The 16223-nt window shown below is 38.2% G+C and overlaps 1 long non-coding RNA gene across 1 annotated transcript in view; it reads right to left on the bottom strand.

The window, feature by feature from the left end:
* LOC110676782 overlaps positions 1–15974 on the bottom strand; it is a 262844-nt gene extending 246870 nt beyond the window's left edge. Inside the window, exon 1 of the long non-coding RNA XR_002500718.1 lies at positions 14696–15974. This is a non-coding gene — a long non-coding RNA (uncharacterized LOC110676782). The remainder of the gene's footprint in view (positions 1–14695) is intronic.
* Positions 15975–16223: the final 249 nt, after the last annotated feature.

Raw genomic sequence — 16223 nt, 5'->3', positions numbered from 1 at the left:
GCATGCAAGTCCGTGGTTTAGTATGGTGCTTTCTTCACAAAGCCAATTGGCCATTTCCCCTATTCAAACTAAAATCTCCTTTAAATTCTTGTTACTTATGGCAGGTAATTCACAAGGTTGCACTGCATAGCTTCGAAACAAAACAAACAAACATTTAAATATAGTTGAATAAAATGGTTCACTTTTGAAGCAATTTTAACAAAAATGTTATAAAAGTATCATCGGCTTTAGATTGAAGAACAACTACACAATTGGGCCACCCTTTGTATTGAAAAACATTAAACTTGTTGGCCAAAAAGATAATTCTTTGCTGTTCGCAAAATATAATTTCGTTTACACAACTAACAGCCCATTTTGCATTTCCACCAAAAATAACACATTTTTATGATTATCTCAGGAAACTGTCATGGGATCACTATCATTGCACTATAGCATAATATGAAGATATAGATTGCGGCATTGGAAATGTAATACCTCTCTAGTATGCTTGAATTTTTTGGTTACAATTAGGGTAGGTGTACCAGTTATGGACATAATGATTCCCTATTTCGCCATACGTGTTAATTTTATTGATATCTAATTTTGAAATATTTGATATGTTTTAGTACCGTAATCCGGGGTATCATTGATCAGCGGGGTAACATTGATCGGAATGACTCCTCTCATCAAAAGAACGTATTAAAAATTATTGATGAAATATTTCCAAATCATGAGTAGTGCTTCTTTTTCTTATATTCATGAGCTAATAAAAGTTAATGTTTTTGCGAAAATTGAGTTTACTTTATTCGTTAATTTGTCAACTTTTTGAAATAATGATTTTTATTGTTAAGGATGACACTACCAAAGATTCATGTCTCACACAAGTTCTGCAAACGATATAAGCAAGGAAAATAAGATTCTTACTAAAAATGGCATCGCCGAGAACGATTCTGTTGTCAAATCTTTTATAAGTATGCTCATTTAGGCAATATTACCGATTTACTGTTAAGAATGTAAAATTCCCTTAGGAAATTGCCTACCTTTAGGCGTATTCCGTGGTTCGAGATGCTTTTAATTTTAAAATAACTCAAAAAGTAAATGACTTGCAAGCGTTTAGCCTTCATATTCGGATTCAGGGACCATGATTTAAGTAAGTAACGACATTTTCAGTATTACCGAACGTTGTTCACATAGGTGATCAATGTTACCCCATATCAGCTTAATAAAAATATCGCCTAAGACGTGTTTTTTAACGTGTTTAAATCTTTCAATTAACAAAATACACTATATAGTCTCGAGATATGGGTGGCAGTACTTGTTTTAAAAATATAAACTTTGCAAAATTTGCATTTTCAAATGAAATATTAAAGAAACATTCAGAAAAATGATCAATGTTACCCCGGATTACGGTAGTAAGATATCAATGATGTCTTCACGTTAAACAATTTGAAAAGCTTCCAAACGTGAATATTTTCGAAATTTTCCCTTATGGCCAAATAGGGAACCACTATGGCCATAACTGGTACACTTTCCCTAAGTGCAGTAAAAACACGGATCTTACTAATGGAAATTTGTTAACTGAACAACCAGTCAACGATTTGTGTAGCTGAATAGCTGGAGCATATCTGTTTAAGGTATATACAAATCTTACAACGCAGTTGAGAGCTACCTTTAGTTTAGGCGGGATGTTACCTGGGTGGTGACAAAATCACGTAATAAGTAATGTAGATATGTGGATTTTGTATAAGTCTGTACAGCTAACTGGTATACCGTTCGAACTTAATGTCGGTTTGTCATGATTACGACTCTGGCGTGTGTTTTAACACGCTTGTGTTTCTCGAGCATTTAACATCAACGAATTTTCTGAAGCCCATGACGATATTATTGACAAATTATCATTGATCAAATATGCAGCAGTATCACTAGTCATTCCAGACAAATTAACATATATTTGGACGTCTTCAGCAAATATATGAAAATAAGCAAATAAAATGATCATTAATATAAATGGAAAATAATATAGCACCTAATACGGATCCTTGAGGAATTCCTGACAAAATTGCAAGGAAATTTAAACAACAATCATTAACGAAAACTGTCTGATTCCAATCTGTATGATATGTATGAACAAGTCTAACAGCATCCTATGAAAATCTAAAAATCTTTTCAGGCTTATTACTAAGTTTTACATGAGAAATGGTGTCGAAATGGTGATGAAGCAGATCAACAAGAGAACTGCTGATCCTCTTTTATCTTAAACGAGACCAATATTAGCGAATACTTTTAACACTACCGCTTTGATACTTTGTCATTTGCGGAAACCTGATTGGTATAGCGATAGAAGATTGTTACCAGATAGATAACATGTAATTTGATTTTTTAACAGCTATTGAGACCACACTTGAAATGCTGATAGGTCCAAGGTTCTCCAGTGAGTTTTCCGTAGTCTTTTTCTAAACTTGGGTACCCATTTTGGGATAGATATCACTTCTAATAATACTATAGAAAATATATTTCAATGGCTTCATAATTAATTGAAGTATCATTTTGATAAATTTCATGGATATATCATCAAGACCTACAGCATTCAACTAAACTTCATAAATTGCGTTAATGATATGAGCTTGAAATTTCAGATGAAAACAATCATGTTAGTAGACCAAACTCTGGGAAAAATGTTTATTAATACTATCAGGGCTACAGTTTATTAGAAAACTGCACTTTTTCTTGCAATATTCAAAGATTTTAGAATCTTTCACAAATCTTCAACACTGCCAAGCCAGTAATTTTAGAATTCAAGAAACGCTATTATGCACTCAGATTTAATGAAGTTGTATAATTTCGTAGCCTTTTAGACATTTGTTGTTGTTTTCCATTTCCAAAAATCTAAGTCACGATCAACTATCGCTCTAAATACCTCAGCATTGAACCAGAAATTGCATCTATGTTTAATTGCATTGCATTTTCATGGGTATAGTGGTATCGAACATTCTTTTCATGTGCTCATTAAAAAATGTAATAAAATGTCTGGATTGTTTGATTGATAAAACTCATCCCAGCTTATTTGATTATATATATAGATATAGCAGTGGAGGGATTAGACCTGTTGTAATCTCTGTAACTCACTGGATCAGCATATAGCACAACATCAAGTTGAATTGTCCCATAATGAAATGATACCGCATAATAGTCCAACTACTGAGTTTTGCAACGTGCTACACAATAATGGTCATCATGGTCGTGTTTTGGTCAACTCTATATTTTTATCGGAAAGGTTTCGGAGCAATAAGATTAAATCATGTTTCAATCTTCTGCATTTTTTTTGCATATTCGTATGGAAATAAAATTTGGAAACTTCTCAGTTCATTTTCTCAATGTCTTCTTTTTGTAGATGGAACTGAATTGCGATTCACTGCTTAGTAGTATCAACAAAATAATATTAGGGGTATTCACTTATTCTTGTAAATTTTCGCACACCGTTTTGATTCAAATCCCAGACAGCTTCTAATTCCGGACACTCTACTTTGTATGGGAAACATTTCACTCGAAATGTTTCAAAATATGCCGTCAAAAAATTCCTTATTTCAAAGATGATTTTCATAAATATTTAACATAACAGTCAATGAATATTTACAATGTATAACTAGTTTTGACGCCTTTTTAACGGATAAGTGCGTTTAATTAATTATTCGACTATTCTAATTGTGTTTTTCAATAGCTGTCCGGAATTCAAATCAAAGTGTCCGGAATATGAAGCAAAAGTGTGGCTGTGTCCGGAATAAAAATCATGAAGAGGCCGAACATTTTTATTGATTAAAGTGAATTAAAGATGTGAAATCCGAATCTTCACCCACCATTCTAGATTTAAGTGTTTACATGGCCTGATTACGCTAAAGTTTTATAAAGAACGATTCAATTAATACGTGTTTCGATTAGTTGTATTCACTGAAGCCTTAAGTGTCCGTAATATGAATCAAAACGGTATATCTTGGTAAACGGATTTTCTTAAATATTTCAAAAAATTGCGTAAGCTGTGTAGGAAATATTTCAATGTGTTAAGATTCAACAGTCGATCATCCAAGAATGCGTCGGTCGTCATAACAACTTTTATCAACTGTGTTATTGATAAACAAATAAACGAACACGAATTGAATAAAAAAATAGTTACTAAAACCATTGGTTTAAGAATCTTCTGCAAAAAGCTGAGAGATAACTGGAAAACGGTCATAAGAGCAGGATTAGCAATAGATTTGGAGGAGCTTTGAAAAATTGGTTGCAGGAATGTTATGTATGCGATTGACGACGATAGTATAATGAGTCAGAGACACTGCCCTATCCAAGTATTATTCTATAAATTTTCGGCCGAATTTGAACGTACGCGCATCGATCCTCATTATTTGACATCGAATTAGCTTTCAGGCAGTAAAAGTATTCTGCATTCGAGTTTAAAGTTTGAAGAACCATATAATTTTTATTCGATTGTTAAAGAGATAGACGTGCTTATTCTGCGCGGCGTGTAAGGTGAGAAGAGTCGAATGAGGTGACAATTGTCGACTCGCTCCCATTTGATTAACATTAGTCGTCTCACGTCACTCGCGGTGAGAGCGACTCGTCTCTACTCACACGCCGCGCAGAATAGGCACGAGAGCCTGGGGTCACTTTTATGATCGTGAAACACTATCCAGACACGGTTAGCTATCAAAATGTCTAAACCAATAAAAAAACCTGACACACCAAACCATTTTAAATATATTTAGTTGAAAATATTAGAGCAAATTACCTAGGGTAAAAGCACCGGTTCTGGCCACTCTATAAGAAAATGTCAATAAAAATTATATGGGAAGCCGTATTTATACGACAAATATGTCAAATGCAAGCTTTCAATCCATATTATGTGAGTAAAATATCAAAACTGAGCTAAAACCATTTTTTCGCTATAGTCAATATAGGCCAATGGAACCAGTTTCGGCCAGAGATCTAACTTCGGTTTCTAAATTGGCCAGTTGCATTGATTTCTCATGAGAGTGGCCAAATTAGGAGTGCCTTGGCCAAATTAGGTGCATGGGAGTTAAAATTATAAGGAACAAGAATTGTTTTTCTTATGTTTTGAATCAATTTGGACGAGTAAATGCATGTAGCTCTATCATATGAATGTGATCTACTGAACACAAAAGGTTTCATGCTGGTTGGCTATGTAAAACGGTGTATAATCCACTATGGCTACAACTGGCGTATGGCCAAAACCGGTGCTTCTACCCCCAGCGAGAATCGGGGAACCGCAAAGAAAGCAGTCACGCAGTCATCGACTCTGAATTCTTAACTGACACAAATCGAATAAGAGCTGTGAAGTTACACAAATAAACAAACGAGAAACCTGATTTTGTTTTTAGGTTACTAGATTATTTCTTCTAATTTCAGGTCAGAATTGGAATATTTCGTTTGAAATATTTCTTCACTTTCTTCTCAGTTTACGCAACAATTAATTCAAGTTATTCTATGCGCCTTAGATGTTTTTGTATTCCGACACTATGTTATCGAAAAAAAAACAATTGAAAGAGCAGCATGTCATGTTAATTCTCCTTTTGTAAAGTAATCATATATGGCTTTTTTATAAATAAATTTAAATTTATGAATTACTACTATTGAAATAGTTTAAAAGTTTGACTTTCAAGTTTTCATTTGGCAGCAGATTTTCGAAAGGATGTGTGACAAATACTCTCAAATCCAATTTCAATAATATGAGTATCGAGATTTCTTCCAGGTATTTATCTACACTCCCGTGCCTATGTTTGGGTTCACCCCCTAAAAAACATACAAAAGTGTTGAGTCCATATCTCTGTGATTACGCGTCCAATTGAAACTCTCTATGCCGCATTCGATAGGCAAAGAGTAATTCTTACTTCGTTCGTAATTTTTCAAACACGTTTTTTAAATTTTGTGTAATAAATTTTTACTTAAAGTTGTGACATTTTTCAAAAAACACACTGAAAAAACATAGCTAATTTCCTCAACATTGAATCGATCAAAATTTTAAAACAAGGTGTCATTAGAATCGTAATCTTATATTCTTTGAAGAGCATTCACGAAATTTTTGCGGAAAAATCTGAAAAATAATAAAACTGAAAAATTAGACAGTCATTCAAGTCATCGTGCAAAACTTTGGGTTCACCTGAACTTGCTTAAAACACGAAAAATCTGTGAAATCTCAAACCAATCATGTACGCGCCATTATTTGCGTTTGAAAAAGCTTTTAATTATTAAAATCGGTTGAAAATGGCAGAGATATTGAAAAAAATTATTTGCGTGAGGCTCAGATGAACCCAATTTTTTGCACGATTTGCATCATACTGAGGGATGAAACTTTGCATGATGCTTTGAACGACTGTTTCATTAATTTTAAATAGTTTTCAGATTTTTCCGCAAAAATATAGTGAGTACTCTTTAAAGAACATAAGATTGCGATTCTAATGACACCTTGTTTCAAAATTTTGGTCGATCCAATGCTGAGGAAATTAGCTATGTTTTTTCAGTGTGTTTTTTGAAAAATGTCACAACTTTAAGTAAAAATTTATTACACAAAATCCAAAAAACGTGTTTAAAAAATTACAAACAAAGTAAGAATTACTCTTTGCCTATCGAATGCGGCATAGAGAGTTTCAATTGGACGCGTAATCACAGAGATATGGACTGAACACTTTTGTATGTTCTTTTTTTTATCTATTTCATTTATTTGGGGCTCAATCGCGTTTAACGCTCTACGGAGCCGAAACTCATTTTTTATACTTTTACAATTTATTTACTTTTTAGTACCAAAATTAGTAAGGGATGGAGCCAGGGTACTCGTGGCAACTCGAGGTTAGTGGTCACAATTTTTTAAGGAGGGACATGGTAGGGATTGGGATCAGGGTTCTCTGCTGCTCATCCGGGAGGTATATTGTGGTAGCTCGATTAACGTATCATGGCGTTGGTACCAAATTCATGCAGGTCTTCGTCTGCCGGATGGCCAGGATCCTCAATCCAACACAAAAGGGACAACACAAAAAAAAAAAATCTGGAGAAGAGAACACAAGAGAATTAAACTTTTATACAAGACAGGCGAAGGAAATCGTAAATTGCGACCATATAAATGAAATCGCGGGTGCCCAACACATCTCTAACTGAAACATAGGGTTGTCTACCTCGGGCCACAAGGGTATCCAAAAGTTGCGCTCTGGAGGCGTCCATATCCGGGCACTGCCAAACTACGTGGTCGATGTCATCATAACCGGAACCACACCTATTACAAACATTGCTCAGCGCGAGGTTAATTCTGTGTAGATGTGCATCTAGCGAGTAATGGTTGGACATAAGTCTTGACATCACGCGAATGAAATCTCGACTTACGTCCAAACCTTTCCACCAGGCTCGCAAGGAAACTCTAGGAATTATGGAATGTAACCACCGTCCCAGTTGGCCATTTAGCCAATCGCTTTGCCAACCGTGAAGAGAACTTTGACGTACTAAATGAAAAAAATCATCGTGTGAAATTCGTCTATCATAAATCTCACCTTCCTCAGCGCCCACCTTTGCGAGAGAGTCCGCCTTCTCATTGCCATAAATTAGGCAATGTGAGGGGACCCATACAAAGGTAATCTTATATGATCTTTCGACCAGTGCACACATCTGCTCTCTTATTTTTGTAAGAAAGTAAGATGCATGCTTAACAGGTTTCATCGATCGGAGTGCCTCAATAGAACTGAGACTATCCGAGAAGATGAAGAAGTGGTCTGCGGGCATGTTTGAGATCATCCCCAAAGCGAAGTTGATTGCTGCCAGCTCAGCAACATAAACCGTGCAAGGTTCCTGAAGTTTTCGGAAGGCGGAAGAGTTTCCATTGAAGACACCGAAGCCAGTGGATCCATTGATACGGGACCCGTCAGTGAAATATCTCCTGTAGGAATCGACATTCTGGTACTTTGCATTAAAAATACGTGGGATAGTTATACATCGAAGTTGATCTGGAATTCCATGAATAGCTTGTTTCATGGTCAGATCGTATTCAACAGAGGAACTGTCATTGGTGAAGCGTACACGTGGAGGGTTATAACACGGAAGGCTAATGTCAGACGACATATAGTAGAGATATACTCTCATGAATTTCGACTGAGTATTCAGTTTAAGCAATTCTTCGAAGTTTTCGATGACGAGTGTGTTGCTCACTCCACACTTAATAAGTATTCTTAGCGAGAGCTCCCAGAATCGGTTCTGTAGTGGTAAAACCCCTGCCAGAACCTCTAAGCTCGCATTATGTGTCGAGTGCATACACCATAAGGCGATACGCAAACAACGATATTGAAGTCGTTCCAATTTAATCAGGTGGCAGTTTGCTGCTGAGAGAAAACAGAAAGAGCCATACTCTAGAACAGAGAGAATGGCTGTTTTATAGAGTTTTATGAGGTCATCCGGGTGAGCACCCCACCATGTTCCGGTAATTGTTCGTAGAAAATTGATCCTTTGTTGGCATTTTTCCGTTACATACCCAATATGGGTTCGCCAAGTGCCTTTTGAATCAAACCAGACCCCAAGGTATTTTGTAGTCAAAGATTGGTCGATGTCTGTTCCCAAAAGCTTAAGCTTCAGTTGGGCTGGATTCCGCTCCCTAGAAAATACAACCAGTTGAGTTTTTTGCGGCGCAAACTCGATCCCTAAATTTCTAGCCCAAATGGATAGATTATCAAGGGAATTTTGCAATGGTCTTTGCAGGATTTCCGCTCGTGGGCCCTTCATAGAGACCACAGCATCATCTGCAAGTTGTCTAAGCGTGCATGGTTCTTCCAAACAGTTGTCAATATCTTTAACATAAAAATTATAAAGCAAGGGACTTAGACATGAGCCTTGGGGAAGGCCCATATAGCTAATTCTGGAAGTTGTCAGTTGACCGAGAGTGAAGCTCATGTGTTTTTCTGACAACAGATTGTACAAGAAATTATTCAATGTTCCAGGAAGTCCACTATTGTGCAAGTTTTCTGACAATATTTCTATGGAAACTGAATCAAAAGCGCCCTTAATATCCAAGAAAACCGAAGCCAATTGCTCCTTGTCAGCAAAGGCTAGTTGAATATCTGATGAAAGCAACGCTAGACAATCATTTGTTCCTTTGCCCTTGCGAAAGCCAAATTGAGTACTGGAAAGCATATTGTTTGATTCGACCCAGTGGTCAAGTCGCGAAAGGATCATTTTTTCTAACAATTTCCTTAAACATGATAACATAGCAATCGGGCGGTATGAGTTGTGATCGGACGCTGGTTTCCCAGGCTTTTGAATAGCTATTACTTTGACCTGTCGCCATTCAGGTGGAACAATGTTGTGTTCCATGAATGAGTTGAACAGGTCAAGCAACCGTCTTTTAGCGATATCGGGGAGATTTTTAAGAAGATTGAACTTAATCATATCGCGTCCCGGAGAGGAGTTGTTTGATGAAAGAAGAGCCATAGAAAATTCCAGCATAGTGAATGGTCTGTCCAAAGAATCGTCTCTTGGAGTTTCCCAAAAAGGCGGATGAGCTGGAACTGAGTCTGGACAGACCTTTTTTGCGAAGTTGAATATCCAACGATTGGAGTATTCGTCACTCTCATTTGAGGATGAGCGGTTTCGCATGTTGCGAGCCACTCTCCAAAGCGTCGTCATTGAAGTTTCTCGTGAGAGGCCATCGATGAAACGTCGCCAATAGCTACGCTTCTTCGCTTTAATAAGATTCTTTAGTCTTTTTTCGAGCTTCGAGTACTCCAAATAAAGTTCTGAGGTACCATATCTACGAAAAGCTTTAAAGGCATTAGATTTTCTCGATACAACTGAGTGCATTCATCATCCCAACCAGGTGTGGCTGGTCGTCTTTTGAAGGATGCACTTGGAACTCGTTGTTTTTGGGATTCTAATGCACTTTTATAAATCAATTCTGTTAGGAATCGATACTCATCCAACGGTGGGAGAGTGTTGAATGATTCGATACCCAAAGTTACCGCTGATGCAAATTTTTGCCAATCGATATTCCTAGTGAGGTCAAAAGGAACCTGAATTGACTGTTCTGACCTTTCACAATTATTTCTGATAGAGGTTATTATGGGCAAGTGATCACTACCATGGGGATCATCAATCACCTTCCACATGCAATCGAATGATAGTGAACTTGAACCCAAAGATAGGTCAATGCGACTTTCTTTGCCGTCGGATGAAATACGTGTCACTTCACCTGTGTTCAAAATGTTCAAGTTGAAATCGTCGCATAAGTCATAGAAAATAGCCGCTCTATAATCGTCATAAGATTCGCCCCATCCAGTACCGTGTGAATTCATATCACCCAGTATTAAAACCGGGAATGAGAGCATGGAGACCGCGTTCCAAAGATGACGGCGGTTTATTGAAACTCTTGGAGGAATATAAACAGAAGCTACGCAAAGATCTTTACCCTTTACGTTTATTTGGCAAGCAACGATTTCTATGCCTGGATGAGTCGGGATGGGAATTCTGTAGAATGAATGGCACTTTTTGATCCCTAAAAGCACACCCCCGTAATTATCATCTCGATCCTGGCGTATAATGTTAAAATCGTAGAAGTTGAGATTATCTTCGGAAGAAAGCCATGTTTCACAAAGTGCAAATATATCACAATCGGAATTGTGAAGCAAAAACTTAAATGTGTCTAATTTAGGTTTTAGACTATGACAGTTCCACTGTAGCACAGTGATCATATCTTTTACCTCACTTGATGAATTATCCATCGAAAGATATGATCGAAGCAAGGAGGGGCCACGAGATAGTCAATTCCCTGAGATATTCTTCTATTGCGGGGAGAAAAAGGTCGAGTATGCCTCTGAATGAGTCTGAAACTCCGAAAGCATTACATATGCGATCCACAAGGGCCGTAAAAGTTATCAGTCCTCGCTTAGCCCGGGGGGTTTTCGAAGAAGAGCGAGGGACTTCAGTAGCTTTTTACTTGCTATCTTGTCTAGAGCTTCTTTTCGAAGTGTATTTAGTCGGTGGAGGCAGGGGCGGCAGATCTTTGCTGCAACACGGGACGGAAGCATCAAAGACCTGGTTTTTCGGTATTTTCAAATTTGCCCCACTTCCTTTGGGATTAGGCAAACCTTTGAGGGAAGATTTCATTACCTTACGGCGCAGTCCTGGAGAAGATGGAGACTTCCTTTTTCCGGGTGCGTGTACCTCCGAAGAATCTCCCCCATCGGTTTCGTCGTCGTTCGCTTCATCGGAAGACAACTCTTGAAAAGAGTTACCAACTGGGATGGCTGATGAAGACTCTTCTGCGGACGTTTTTAAAGATTTTACCATTTCCGCATATGTCTTCTTGGAGCGCTTCACAATGGAGCGACTCTCATTTCGAATGCGCCTTTTGTATGCCGGGCACTTCTGCAAGTCATGAAGATCTTCACGACAGGAGCTGCATTTTTCAGCTTCCTGTGTGCAATCATCTTCCAAATGAGCTTGGTTGCATTTGCCACAACGGGGCTTGTTGTCGCAAAAGCTAGCACTATGACCAAGCTGTTTGCAGTTGGTACAATTGAATACCTTCGGCACGTAAAGGCGCACTGGGTAAAAAACACTATCAATGCAAACAAATTTCGGGAGAACGGAACCAGGAAAAGTTACACGAAACGAGGCTGACGGCGAAAACACTTTTTTATTTCCTTCCATGGAAACTGATTGTAATTGTTTACAATCCAGTATAGCCACATCAGGAATGGACCGGTTCTCAAAAACGCCTTTGCCAGTCTTAATGTCTTCGCATGTCAGACTCGCGTCGATGATTTTCCCTTCCACCTCAACCTCTCTGGCCAAAATATACACATAATATTCCACAGTAAAAGCTTCATGCTGAGCAATCTCATTCGCTGCTTTGTAACTAGGTGCAGTTACACGCAGCTTGGAATGCTTCACTTGGTGAATAACGGTCCCAGGATATTTACGCGTCAGCTCTCTAGAGATCGAGAGCACATTCAAAATCTTATTTTTGCGCCGGAAATAGACAACCCAAGGCCCAGCCGAAGATGGTTGATAAAACCGCGTTCGAGCAACGAGATCTTTAGGAGGCGTATCGCCTCCATCCTATTCGTCCATGCGGGATAAAAATCAACCGCAACCAAATAAACAAAAACAAAAACAAAACAAAAATAACGTTAAAAAAAAACAGAAAAAATATGTGAGAAAAAAAAACTTAATTGATTAGTGGACTATTTTGTACACACCTCCCCTATTTGGTCGAAAGAATCACAACACCGGGAGAGAGACAAAGGCGAAGCGAAAAACAACCTTGAACTTAACAATCTTTGTTCGGTGATGCAAAAGGAATATGTGGATTATTGAATTCAAAATAAATAAAAATAACCACAAAAAAAAAATAAAAAATATATATATAAAAATAAACCGAAGAAGAAAAAAAAAAAATAAACCGAAAAAAAATAAAGCGAAAAAAAAAAGTTGATCACCTTGGTCTGTAAACCTTAGTTTGGAAACCACTGGGAATTTAGGCAGAAAAACAACAACCACGTGATACACGAGGAATGGGGGAAACAATAGAGCGAATCGAATATACTTAACGAAACTACTGGCGTGCTTGGATGCTCTGGCTGATTTTGATGATGATGATGCTACGTTGAAAAGTACACCTGTAACCCTTGTTACAAGTGTCTCCTTCCTTCACGGCGATCACGAATATCGTTTTGTCCTCGGTGGGATGACTTGGGATATAAAAACCCACTAATTACACTATTAAGTGGGGAAAAAACTCCACCAGCTACAAAGCGATGCGGTAAACACAACCGGCTGCTGTAAGCGATCGGTAAGGAATGATTTGTATGTTCTTGAAGGGGTGAACCCAAACGTTTGCACGGGAGTGTATGTCTTCTTCTAAGGTTTGCGAAAATTCTTTCGACAATTATTTCATGGTTTCCTATTATATGTCCCCATATCCCGTATTTTATTGGAATCGCTTTAGGTGATTTCAGAGATAATAATTTCAGGATTCTTGAAACCCGTCCAGATGTTCTGTTAAGATGCCTCCATATGCGATATATTTAGATATGCAACCCAATTTCTTTCCGATAAATTTGAAAACTGTTACTCCAACAATTGGAGTTACAATAACCTGTACTCGTGAATGAAACTAAAATTTTTAACAAAAGTTCGCACGGTTTTTAGCGCCTTACATTTGACCTGAGAATTCAGCGTATTATTGGTGAAATTTAGTAAATGAAATAGCGAGGCTTTGATTCATCTATGTTTGCTTCAATTATCGAATGATTCATGTAGAAATGCTTCTTGGTTTCAACAGTTGTAAAAGTTTTAAAACTTTTAGCTTATGAGCTTTTAAGGTAACACGGAATGCCAGGATAGTGTTCCTATCTTTTATGTCATTCCACTTCTTCTTCTTTCTGGCGTTACGTCCCCACTGGGACAGAGCCTGCTTCTCAGCTTAGTGTTCTTATGAGCACTTTCACAGTTATTAACTGAGAGCTTACTATGCCAATGACCATTTTTGCATGTGAATATCGTGTGGCAGGTACGAAGATACTCTATGTTCTGGGAAGTCGAGAAAATTTCCATCCCGGAAAGATCCTCGACCGGTGGGATTCGAACCCACGATCCTCAGCTTGGTCTTACTGAATAGCTGCGCGTTTACCGCTACGGCTATCTGGGTCCCTTATGTCATTCCACTTATCACCATTAAAACTTCAGAGTAGCAAATTTAGAGTTTTAGTGGAGCGATTGAATGTTTATTGGATGGTGCACATATATAGACATATATACAAGTATAGACATAGGTTTCAATTCATGATGACGGTCTTAAAGTTTGATTTTTTCAAAAGGATTATTTTATATATACTGATAATTATAATTTGCTGTAAGGGCTTGGAGTCCAATTGACTTTCATGAATATTTTCTTGCAGATATTGATGTTTACTTTTTGAAACAAAAGTCTAGGCAAATTACTTGTGTATTCTTTGATAGCTAAATAAAGTTATTTTAGTGGATTTGTTTAACAAATTTTCAAACATTTCTGGTCATACCAGATTATTGATCGATTTCTGTTGGCTGAATCAAAGGGTCCAAAGGAACAACTTTTGGGGGATGTGACCTAAGATTTTTAAAGTTTGGACATGAAGCCCACCCTAGGATACTATGTTTGAAGGTTATGTTGTATTAGAGGGTTAATTGGGTATATAAAGTTTATGATTTTGTGTATTAAAGTCAGGTTGGAAAAAACATTTTATTCGGTAGACTTTCCTTTACTTGATATTGAGCGGAATGTAAAAATAGAGCAACAATTTAAGAGAAATATTTCCTTAATAAATCAGAAAGTATCATACTAATTGGCTGGGATTCCTATCAATATAATGAAAAATCCATTTGCAACAAATCATGCATTTATGCAAAAATTTAGTGTATAGAAGGAGTAAAATTAACCTTCCAGTCGTCGCGAGGTTTGCCACCGTCAGAACCACCGCGTTGCTGTTGTGAACGAAAAGCGAGGTTTTTTCAGCAGTGTTGTATAAAATACAACAGCGCGACGACTTAAGTTAAATCAATTATATCATTCTACATTTCTAAAACATTTAGATTCAGAGAGTAATGATGCTGTTGATAAATCCATTTCAAGCAACCTCATATGGCAAGCCAATCAATTTCTGTCCATTCTGTACTAATTACATAAAAAATAACTCACCTTGCAATAGTCGAACAGTCAGCAGCGTATCATACATCTGGATCGTGGCATCTTCAACAATTTTTTTCCACCAGTTACTTCCTTTGATCCAGAAGTTCCATCTCAATTGAGTCAGTCGAGCATGCGTCTACTTATAGTTTCTTACAACAGCTATGGAGCATTAGTCACGTTTTCTCCTAAAAATTACACTGCACCCTCTTCCGTTTTCACCGCCAGGCCGGATTCCGTGAGCGATTTTCACTTTCTCTTTTTTCGCTGCTCAGATTCATAATGTTTTGATGAAATCAACTGTTAACGAATCGTTGAGGCTGAGGTGTGTTTGTTTCGCGTAGGTGTTAATGAATTGGAGTCTAAAAATAGTATCATCTGCTAAAAATAGCAGCTGCTTCCCTGCGTCGATGAAAAATTCCGGCAGAAATCACTTTCTCCGCACAAATGGAATGTTTATTAATAGCCGTTGTTTGAGTTTTCGTCACCACCGTTCAAGGGCGAAGTAAGGAAAATTAGGACGTCAGAGTTGAGGGGAGCACGAAATATGAGCGTGATTTGGTTGGAGAAGATTAGTGGACTTTTTTTTGCTGAGTACGTAATTGGCAGTTAATAAATTATCTCGTCTCGTTTTTCCCTCGCTCGTTAATTATGATAGGACAGGCTAGTTCCATCCATCATTCCCTTAGCTGAGCACGCAAATCGAATGATGGGGGAGTTGATGACATAATTGAATCAACCAACTGTTTATCTCACGGGACGTGATGAGTACAGCAATTAGGGCTTCTACCGAGATGAAATTGCACTTCGCTTTGATGGATGTAAATCGGAAACTCTCTCTGCACATGCACCACTTTTCACTTGCCACAAACGACTGAGACGGGATGCACTTAGTTCTCATCCCCAAGAACAAAAAAAAAATATCATTGGAACTGAGGCCGGAATTTCAGGAGTGTGGGCGGATTACACACTGAGGACACTACTTTTCGGAGACTTGTTCCCATAGCACTGACTGGATGCACACTGCCTGAACTTTCCCAAACCGTCGTCGTACCTCTACTGTTCTTGCCAGTTTTTATCACCCTCAATGGAAGCCAGCATCTCACTCTCACACCACACCCGGCCTAACCAAACCCAACCCTGCCCAGGGTCAAAGCTTCTTCCACTATCCAGCAGAGAAGTCTGGGACACGCTACCGGGGGCCCTGGTTACAATACCGCTTCCGTCAACGTACGAACTGGGACTAAGCCCAGAAATTTAGAGCAAATTCTCGGTTGCCTTTCCGAGCCGCCAAGAGCCGGTCTCGTCTTCGGCGGGGATTCACGATTCCCGGCCACCCAAAAAAGCCCCATCAGGACCCGTCACTGCTCCAACTCCAAAGCCACCGGACCAGGCCTCGGATTCAATCACGGCAAAACCCGAACTAAGCCCGTCTCCTTCACGCCAAACATGACGAACGCCAAAAAGCTCCACTCCAGTTCATTTCAAAATGAACAACGCTCGGAAAATTTCCCAGCATCTTACACCATCATCATCGTGA

Source organism: Aedes aegypti, chromosome 2, assembly GCF_002204515.2.
Source record: "Aedes aegypti strain LVP_AGWG chromosome 2, AaegL5.0 Primary Assembly, whole genome shotgun sequence".
In the NCBI taxonomy this organism is placed as follows: Eukaryota; Metazoa; Arthropoda; class Insecta; order Diptera; family Culicidae; genus Aedes; species Aedes aegypti.
The sequence above is the reverse complement of the archived record's forward strand: the minus strand, read 5'-3'. Positions and strand labels throughout refer to the sequence as shown.